This window comes from the organism of the source record quoted next, unplaced genomic scaffold (assembly GCF_019419815.1).
Source record: "Pyrus x bretschneideri cultivar Hongxiangsu unplaced genomic scaffold, Pyrus_bretschneideri_v1 Contig8, whole genome shotgun sequence".
Lineage (NCBI taxonomy): Eukaryota > Viridiplantae > Streptophyta > Magnoliopsida > Rosales > Rosaceae > Pyrus > Pyrus x bretschneideri.
Genome location: NW_025999820.1, coordinates 11,225,528 through 11,236,191, shown reverse-complemented (window position 1 = coordinate 11,236,191; position 10,664 = coordinate 11,225,528). Strand labels below are relative to the sequence as shown.

Genomic DNA, 10,664 nt, shown 5'->3' with positions numbered 1-10,664 from the left:
TTCAAGATCACATAAGAAGTTTCGGTTTCTCCATATTTGTCTCATACCCAAATACCCATTTATAAATCCTCCCCAAACGACTGTGTACCTGGGTGAAATGATTTTAACAGGTAGGAAAATGTCATCCCTAATGTCAACAGTTACCCTTGCACTCTAGTTTCCAAAGTTGTATCAAAAGTCGAAGGATAATGCTATTCACATGCTGATTTTTACTCCTCAACACACCCTTCTTAATTTTCAACCGTCGAATCAATAAACTGTAAAAGATCAATTGTAAAAAAATTAATAAGGGTGTGTGAGGTAAGAAAAAAGTGTGAATAGTACTATACATGTTGAAATAGGGATGATTTGAAATCAAGCACAATCCCATGCACGGTTACTCTAAGAATTGCATGATAATTATTTTTGAGTGCCAGTAAACAAATGAAAAGAAGCTCATGCCTATCCACCATGAATTGCATGATAATTGTTTTTGAGTGCCAGTAAACAAATGAAAAGAAGCTCATGCCTATCCACCATGGTGTCAATTCAATCCCTAATAAGTCTCTTTTCTTCAAACAACTAACTATTAAACTCACTTTAAAAAAAAAAAAAAAAAAAAAAAAAAAACCCATTGCACCTAAGTCGTATTACTTTTGGGCTGAAAAAAAACAGCATATTATTGTTATTATCATAAAAGGCTGGAGCCCAATAAGCTAAAACCCTGGCCCCACCTAAACCCTTCAGTTTTGCTTTCTCATCTTTCCTTCATCAGAGTCTCTGTTTCTGAAAAACCTGAAGAATTAGAAATGGTCAGAAGCATCAAGAACCCTAAGAAAGCCAAAAGAAAGGCCACGGTCAGCTCCAAATTCCACTACCTTCTCCGTTTATTATTTATTTTTTCGTAAATTTAGGGTTTTATCTTTTTCCCAATTGATTTGATTGAATTGACTTGAATTTTTGTTTAGGGCTCAAAGAAAGAAGATGCGTCTTCTTCCTCTTCGGAACCGTCGATGCCAGCGAAGGTATGGCAACCGGGAGTGGACAAGCTGGAGGAGGGCCAAGATTTTGGTGTAGTATGCATGTCGAGTGAGTGCATGTATACATAGCAGAATTACACCAATTAATCTGTGGGAGGAAGGATATAGAACAACTCATCAGGTAAAGAAAAAGAATCATGATTTGAAAGTTTGGAAGCCATTACATACTCATTTCTTGCTGCTCTCTGTAAAAGATGTTTTCAAGAGCTTCTTGGTAATCTAAATTTATAGTTCCATTTTTTTTTCAACGATATCCAATATGATTATGTATTTTACTGCTCGATATATTTCCTACTCATGATCATTTCTCAGAGGCTGTCAATACTGGGTTATCTGCGGTTATTGAGGGTTGTTTGGCTTGCGACGAACTCAAATACAATAGTATTAGGAATTATTGGTTTAAATCTCTGTATGAATTGGTTGTTTGTAGAACTAGATCATAAAAGCTTGTTTTAGCCCTACCCATAGTTTAATTGGTATTTTGGATGTGCATGTAAAACCAAGCTGAATAATTTCTTACGAATGGTATTACTATTTGATTTGATTAGATTTCGTAATATTGGAATTTATGTTTTTTTTTAATATTTAACCTATTGGGCACAATAAGTAAAAGTTGTGTTAATATGGATGGCAAAGTAAATCTGACAACTTGTCAGAGCGGAGGCACAAAACCCTTCATTTGTGCTGACATTATTGAGCGCCAAAAACTAGTATTGTGCTCTCTAATCAATGGTAACGCCCATATAGAAACATGGTTGCTTCATTGTTATCATTGACCTATGAGCACATATGTTGGTGCCTTTGGCATTAAAGGGCACATATAATTATAATTTATTGTGTGCAGTGCCCAGTTTTGTTGTAGTGGGGACTGCTAAGATGCGTTTGTTCCTGCGCTTTGCTTCTTCTCTCTCTCCCTTGCTCTATCTTTTTGCACCGACAACCCAGACGCGGAACGATGTCGACGCCACCCACTCCTCTTCGCCGAGGTGATAGAACACTTCCTGGGTGGTGAATCAATTAGAAAAGAGAAAATTTATTTGATTATCGTGATCGGCTGAGGGCTGGGGTCGACGGCGGCGGACCGAAGGCTAGGTTTGAAGACTGAGTTCGAAGATGGCGGCCTAAAGGCTAAGGTCGACCATGGCTGCACGAAGGCAACGAAGATGCATTTGTGGCGCCGTCAATTGGATTTGTGGATTTGTTGTTGTGACGCCGTCGTCGTTCCAATTTGTGGCACAATACACTTTCTGGGCTTACATTTCAGAGCCTCAAATGGCGATGGGCAAAAGGATTCCATACAATATTTTCCCCAATTTTTTTTGGTGGATTTGTGAGAAATCTATTATTATGTTTTAATTCTGAAAAATTGTTTGGTTTTGGTTTGAATTGGGTGTTGGTAGAGAAAAGTGGATTTGGTTAATTTCAATTTTCCTTCCTGTAATTTGAGATTTGATTGTAGGTTGGTTAGTTTATGATGTCGTAGTGTTGAATTTTGTTGTTGTGATTGTTCAAATACTGTTTTATTTTCACTGATTTTCAATGCTTCTTAATCCCCAATAATGCGTCAAACACTTTACTAAAACAATTCAATTTAGTTTATTTTAAGCTAGTTCAGTTTAATCTTTGAAGCTAATTTAGTTTAAAATAGTTAGGTACAACAAATGTACCTTAAATATTTTCCAAGCACGATTATGAGTCATTCAAGTCGAAGTCGGACTATGAATCATTACTTCCCGACTTTGGATATGTTTGTTGTTTAGACTTCAGAGTTCTTTTTAGCTATATAAGCTATATTAGAGTAGGATTAGCCCGTATCGAATGGATAATTATTTTTATAGAAAACTAGATTTTAATCTCTAAATAAGAGTTTAGAAAAATGTCTTATACAAGATTAAAAATTGATTTTAGTCCCTAGAATCTACTTAATGCCAGCATCTCAATGTTTCTTTTTTTATTTATGAATTAATTTATGAAAATATTATAAATTTTAATTCTCATTATGATAGGCATCTTATATAAGAAAATATTTTCATAGAGATTTTTCGGTACATTTATGTTTTTGCATATTTTCTTATCTACTACTAATTCATAACAATATATTTAGGTACGAATATTTTGATACAATGGGTTAGTATAATATGTTTAGGTATGGACATTTTGGTACACTAGTTTAGTATAATATATTTAGGTACCAACATTTCGGTACACTAGTTTAGTATCATATAGTTAGGTACGAAATTTTGGTACACTTATGTTTTTACATATTTTCTTATTTGTCACTAATTCACTATAATATATTTAGGTACAGGCATTTCGGTACACTAATTTAATAAAATATATTATTGTCACATCCCGGCCCTAGGCTGATCACTTCTCGTTGGGCTCCCAGCACACCCTCACGGTTTTGTTTCTGGGAACGTACACTAATTTAGTAAAATATATTATTGTCACATCCCGGCTCTGGACGGATCACTTCTTGAGTCCGCTCCACCACCGTAGCACAATATTGTCCACTTTGGGCTCCCAGCACACCCTCACGGTTTTGTTTCAAGGAACTCACACGAGAACTTCCCAGTGGGTTACCCATCATGGGAGTGCTCTCGCGCGCTACTCACTTAACTTCAGAGTTCCCATGAAACCCGAAGCCAGTGAGCTCCCAAAAGGCATTGTGTTAGATAGGGATAGGAATATACATATAAGGATCACTCCCCTGGGCGATGTGGGATCTTACAATCCACCCCTCTTAGGGGCCTGACATCCTCGTCGGCACATCACGACCAGTGTTAGGCTCTGATACCAATTGTTATATCCCAGCCCGGGACGGATCACTTCTCGAGCCCGCTCCACCACTGTAGCACAGTATTGTCGGCTTTGGGCTTACTATTCCCTCATGGTTTTGTTTTTGGGAACTCACGAGTAACTTCCAGTGGATCACCCATCATGGGATTGCTCTAGCCCCCCTCTCGCTTAACTTCGGAGTTCCTATGGAACTCGAAGCCAGTGAGCTCCCAAAAGGCCTCGCGGTAGGGATGAGAATATACATTTAAAGATCACTCCCCTGGGCGATGTGGGATCTTACAATTATGATATAGACGTTTAGGTACACTAATTGGAGAAAATTAAATAAAATTGTATAATAATAAATTTAAAATTTAATGTAATAACATTAAATAAGTTATCTATTAAACATAAAAACAAATATATAATATGAATTTGAATTAAGTACACATTAAAGGTCTAAAATCAATAATCAATCTAAACCAGGTTTTTATTAAATTTTAATCTTCTTGAATGATTAAAATTCAAAACCCCCTTATTTTTATGGCATGTGAAATGAAAAAAATTATGACCAAATTGGAGTTAGGAGATGAATTAGTCAACAACAAAAATTATCCATTCCAATCATTCTCAAAAATAAAGTGGGTTTCCAATCATTCTCAAATTGGAGTTAGGGGATGTAGGGATAGATTCTGGTCCATCCCAGGCGACGGTTTGGTGTTGACATAGGGCCTGAAGTGTGTTTCCTCTGGCTATTTAGCACAGGGATGGGGAGCCGGCATGGGGCCTGGAGTGTATTTTTTTCTGACTGTCTTCTTAGAGACGGTGTGTCAGCATGGGGCCTGGGGGTTATCAAACATTCACTAGTGATTATTATATATACAAGTTATGATTTGAGACATTACACTACATGCTATGTTTCGGAAAAACCTATGTTTATCATAATATATGTGTTTTCATAAAACCTGAGGGTTAGTATGTTGATAACTGTTTTATTATATATATCAACTCGGTTCACTCATGTTTGTTTTGCGCCCCCTTAAGGACTTAGAATCGCCTACATATATTATACAGGTCGTCTAGAAGTTTTCAATGAAAATTTCCCTGCTGTAAGTATCCTAATTTCCATGATGTTAATGATGCGCAAGCTTCTTGTTTGCTAAGCTATTTAAGTCGTGTTTTGGTTTTTGGTTCGGGGGGTCACCATCTGGAGTCCTGAATTCTACAAATTAGATAAAGAAGTCAGCAGTCCACCCTGTGCCTTACAATCACTTTAAATAAAGAGATTTCTCCCAACTAATAACATGGGAATCTCAGAAGATATGTGCTCGAATTAAAGATTTGATCTTGGTGGATAATTTGCCTGATTTCACTTATTTCTACGTATGCAAAAAGCTCTGGAACTGAAAATCTGAGTTTCCATCCAAGTGTGTGCTATTCACTAAATCTACTTTTGGTACCTTGCAGGCTGAGCATAAATTATCATATGCCTTGAAGCATTGCAACCCTCAGCACGAAGCAAATATAAGGTTAGGTCCACATGTGCTTGCTGCACGTATTTGGCATATGTATGAGAGACTTTAAGGAGGCATCTTTGTAGGCAAAAAGGTGGTTGTTGTGCCTTTATATTCTTCAGCTTGAATCCTCTTATTATTTTTATGACGTTGAACATCTTGTGATTGGTAAGATCGATTTCTGAAGATGGAACTAATTTCTTCAAAATGAAACAGGTTCTTACGGTCAGGTGTATATCTTGTCCTAGAGAAGCTAGAACTCCAAGCCTACCAGAGATTAATAAAGAAAATGTAACTTCTCATTCCATTTTCTAAAATCGACGGTAAAATTCGTCTGAAGATTCAGTTCATGACGTCCGCATGCTCGTTCTGCAGTTACTTCATTCAAAAGCAAAAGGACCCGTTTAAAGCTCATCAGCTGAAACTACAAGTAATTGTTAAAGCTTTAAAATGGCTTGAGATAGCCATGGATGTCGATGAGGTACTTGTTCTGTCCGCCTCTCTCTCTATCTCTCTGGTAGCTTATCTTGGTTTCTCCGTCTCTTTCGCTCTAATCAAATCTCTGGTGTAATTTGCAAAGTTGTGGTTTTGAGCAAGCCCGTCAACTCATAGAAGTAGGCGGGTGATGAAAAATACACTGCTAAGATGAGATACGCCGGCAAGTTCGTCGTCATTGGAAACCATTTTTGTCGGCCTCGTGAAGAAATCATGTCTTACTTCACTAGTGATGTTCGCTATCTCATCAAACTGAACATTTTTTTACACATTTTTGACATAGTTTTTTAATCCTCTGTTCCTTACGGTTTCCATTCTCTTATACATTTTTTACCAACGACTACTGCCAAATAAATACGGGTAAAATCCGATGAGATGCATAACGTAAATAAACCCAACGGACGAAGATATTGAAAAGGTATCAACAAAAACACCTGGTTCTGCTAAAATCATTAAGCCAAAATTGCAGAGGTCACTCCATACAACTAAACCAAACCACCCAAAAAGGGGAAGGAAAACGAAAACCGAAAACAACTGTCACTTCAAATATGTAATTGCTTCGGTACATAAGCCATCCCACTATTGGAATATGATCTGATATATATCTACTTTCCGGTGCACGAAAGAAACTTATAAACTTCGAGTTTCAAGGAACATTAGAGATCAGAGGGAAGGGTCATCCGTACGTTTTAAGGCATCAGAATATTATAACCATCAGCCGCAGTTCAAACGAGCATGCCAGGAATCTGAGTATGCCAATGAAGTTCTTTCAAGTCTTTCTGTCCCTGTTTACCATAACTTACCACGAGTTAAATGACTGAAGAACTGGGGGGATCTTGGAGTAGAACAGTCGGTCCGAAATGTCTACCTGATGAACAAACAGAAGCTGCGGAGGTAAATCTTTGGGAGCATTCACTTCCTCTTTTGTCTTAGCTTTGAATTCTGCCTCTTCCTCCTCGTCATTTTCTAAAGATAGATCCCATATTCTGGTAACAAAAGCCAAATGACAAATATATTGAGTTCATACATAAACACCAGGAAAGTTAAAAGTGTTTGTGTCAGGCACGCCATTTATCACTTCAATCTGATCTCTGTATATTACTTACGTCAGCTGATTGTCAGAAGACGTCACGGCCAAAGTGGAGGCTTCGTGTGGACTCCACTCGATGGATGTGATAGGGTCCTTCCTACATTCAGATAGAGGAAAGAGGACTATATCATTTTAGAATTATCAACTTAAATGAATCACTCAAAAGTCAAAACAATTTCATTGAACCCAATTTAACACTAGTGGGAATTCCAACAAGACGTACCTTCAGCAATCTAAGATCGCGAATGGAAAAGGTGCCATCGTCACTTCCAGATGCCAGCATACAACTAGCCAGCCTAATAAAAAAAAAAAAAAAACAATACCAAGGTCGTCATTTCATACGTGGAATAAAATGTATTGAAACAAATAACAAGTAAGAAACAGCGAAGGTTAAATAAACACCTATTCCAAGACATAACATTCACATCTGCATTATGCGCCTTAAAAGAAGTTGCTGGTGCCTTCCCTATGCGGATATCCCATATTGCTGTATTCCCATCAACAGAACAAGAAGCAAATACATCAGGTTCTGTAGGACTCCACTGCAAAGATAAAAGTGAAAAAGAATACCGTTAGACGATTGGAAAACTACTCTACTGAGATCACGAGACTGAACATATGCTTTATATCAACAGATCAAACTTTAGCTTCCCATCTTAGTTACATACTTGTAGATCCTCCACGCTTGCAATATGTCCAATATATGGAGTAGTATTAACAGTCCATGTTGAACCAGATGTAGGTTCCCATAAATGTATACAATTCTTGCAGTCCCCTTTTAAAATCAGACATAAACGAATCATTGGTTTCAAATCAAGAAAGCAATATACAATATACCATTAAATAGACTTGATAAAGAAAAAAAAAATTAAAGTAAGTTATACCATTAAATATGATAAAGAAAAAAAAATATATTTAAAGTTAATAATAGTACCAGATAGAAACCGTCCAGGTACAAGTGGACTCCAGTCTAGAGCAAACCCTTCATCTTTATGCCCAAACTTAACCAATGGAGCCTGGTTAAAAACGGAAGGAGCTCCCTGGCTAGCTTCAGTCTCCGACTCCGCTAATGCATTCAAATGGGAACTGAAGTCCCAAACCTGCAAGAGTAGCAGGATTAAGTCAAGTACAAAGTATATATAAATGGTCATTATTCAAGCGTCAGTATGATATATATACTCATATTCTTGACATAAAGTCTGACCTGCACATGACCGGTGTCTGCCCAAGATGCACATATATGTGGATTTTGTGTCATGGCGCTTATACGATTCACACATCCTTCATGAGCTACCTTGCGCAACTGTACATGGAAAGAAGAAAAATGGAAGGGCACAGAGATGAGATAAAAATTAAGAAAGATGAAGGTGAGCTGAATCAAGTGTGGGCTATTAAAAAAATATTGCCTGTGCACTGGATCCACCGGACTCGCTATCGTCGTCACTATCACTGTCCTCACTATCCATATTAGAGTCATCATTTCCGGCATTGGCTGGCACTAGTTCCCGCTTTTACCCGGAAATGTTAGATACTTTAAATATTCCAATAGAGTTCCAAGCAGCTTTCTCTGCCTACAGAACAACAAGTTTATGTTTTCACCATCAATATTGAATTGGTAAAAGAAATTAGATGAATAAATCAGTCAGACAAACAAAAAGATAAAGCTCACCTGAGTCCCAGCAACGAAATACACGGTATGGGGGAACTCAGTCCGAACCAACCCCAATGTATCCCGCACAATATCAAAGCTGTAAAAAGAAATTCACTTTTAGCAGTGAACTGGAAACCTCTCTTGTTAAAGATTGAAAATTTAACTCTGAAGACATAGCAAATTTCGCAAATAAACTTTACCCAGAAATTAAGTATAAAACTGGAACTTCAAAACATAATTCAACATTACTAGTAAAAGCGAGCTTTTCCGAAAAGTAGAAGTTATAATTATTAACACAAGCTATAGGTTTACTATTAGTTCAATTAAGTTATACTCAGTTCAGCTAATCATGCATTCATGCTCCAATAATTCAAACACACCATCCAAAATTCAAACTTTATGCTTTTCCTGCACTTTCTATGCAAACCAAAAAGAAGAATTCATAAATTCAGAGCTACCTTAAACAAGGCCAACCGATGTGGAAGGCATGGAGAGAATTGTAAGCCGAAGGGTCACACTGGAGCTCTTCGCCCTCCTCCAGCTTGTCCACTCCCGGTTGCCATACCTTCGCCGGCATCGACGGTCCCGAAGAGGAAGAAGACTCATCTCCTTTCTTTGAGCCCTAAACAAAAATCCAAGTCAATTCAATCAAATCAACTGGGGCAAAGATAAAACCCTAGATTTACTAAAATAATAAATAATAAACGGAGAAGGTAGTGGAATTTGGAGCTGACCCCTTTCTTTTGGCTTTCTTAGGGTTCTTGATGTTTCTGACCATTTCTGATTCTTCAGGATTTCCTGAAACAGAGACTCTGATGAAAGAAAGAGGAGAAGGGAAAACTGAAGAGGGTTTTGGTGGGGCAGGGTTTTTAGCTTGTTGGGCTCCAGCCTTTTATGATAATAATAATATGCTTTTTTTTAGCCCAAAAATAATACATGACTTTATTCTAATGTTCTTTTTTCTTTTCTTTTTTTTTGACAAACAATAGAGTTAATGTGTTAAATAATTAGTTACTAGGGGAGAGAATCGGTGGAGATCAAACATGAGCTTGTTTTCATTTGTTTACTAGCATTCAAAAACAATCATCATGCAATTGTTGGTTAACTGTGCATGGGATTGTGTTGGATTTCCAATCATAACCCTAAAAATTTCGACATTTGACTTACTTTGGAAACTAGTATGCAAAGGTGACCTTGCATATATTCATGGTGATAGGGATACCGTAACCATCAATTCCAGTCAGTCGTGCACCTATATAGCTTGCATGTTGGCGTTCTTCAAGTCGTTATAAAAACAGGAGAGTTATTGTAGCTATATAAACCCTAAAGCCTTATGCTACAACATAAGAATTTGATTTATTTCTTTGTGGTGATCAACTACAGCATTAATACCAGCACCACTATTCACATTATGCTTCAAATATTAATGGACATTAGGTGTTAAAACACCAGTTCCACCACTCCATGTTCAATTTGAATAAGACCATCAATAATTTGAGCTTTTAATTCGTACATAATATCGTTCTCATGAATGTCAATGACTGCACACTTATCATACCACAAAAAATAGCATTAATGCGTTTAATGGTTAGTTATTAAATGAAAAGAAAGCAATGAGTATCGAACCGACACCATAATGGATAGGCATGAGCTTGTTTTCATTTGCTTACTGGCACTCAAAAAGAATCATCATGCAATTGTTAGGGTAACATACATGGGATTGTGTTGGATTTCGAATCATAACCCTAAAAATTTCGACATTTGACATAACTTTGGAAACTAGTATGCAAAGGTAACTATGCACATATTTATGGTGATAGGGATACCGTAACCATCAATTCCTGGCAGTCGTGCACCTATATAGCTTGCATGTTAGCGCTGTTCAAGTCATTATAAAAACAGCATAGTTATTGTAGCTATATAAACCCTAAAGCCTTATGCTACAACATAAGAATTTGATTTATTTATTTGTGGTGATCATCTACAACATTTATACCAGCACCACTATTCACATTATGCTACAAATGTTAATGGGCATAAGGTGTTAAAACACCAGTTCCACCGCTCCATGTTCAATTTGAAGAAAATCATCTGTTGAATCCCACATCGGCTAGAGA

At 37.1% G+C, this 10,664-nt stretch overlaps 1 long non-coding RNA gene and 1 pseudogene across 1 annotated transcript; one reads left to right on the top strand and one right to left on the bottom strand.

Moving 5' to 3' along the window:
• The first annotated feature begins 83 nt into the window (after positions 1 to 83).
• On the top strand, positions 84 to 2,548 carry LOC125473190. Its single transcript, XR_007255063.1, has 2 exons — positions 84 to 836; positions 948 to 2,548. It is a non-coding gene; the product is annotated as an uncharacterized LOC125473190 (long non-coding RNA).
• Positions 2,549 to 6,225: 3,677 nt separating this feature from the next.
• On the bottom strand, positions 6,226 to 9,325 carry LOC103951946 (annotated as a pseudogene).
• Positions 9,326 to 10,664: the final 1,339 nt, after the last annotated feature.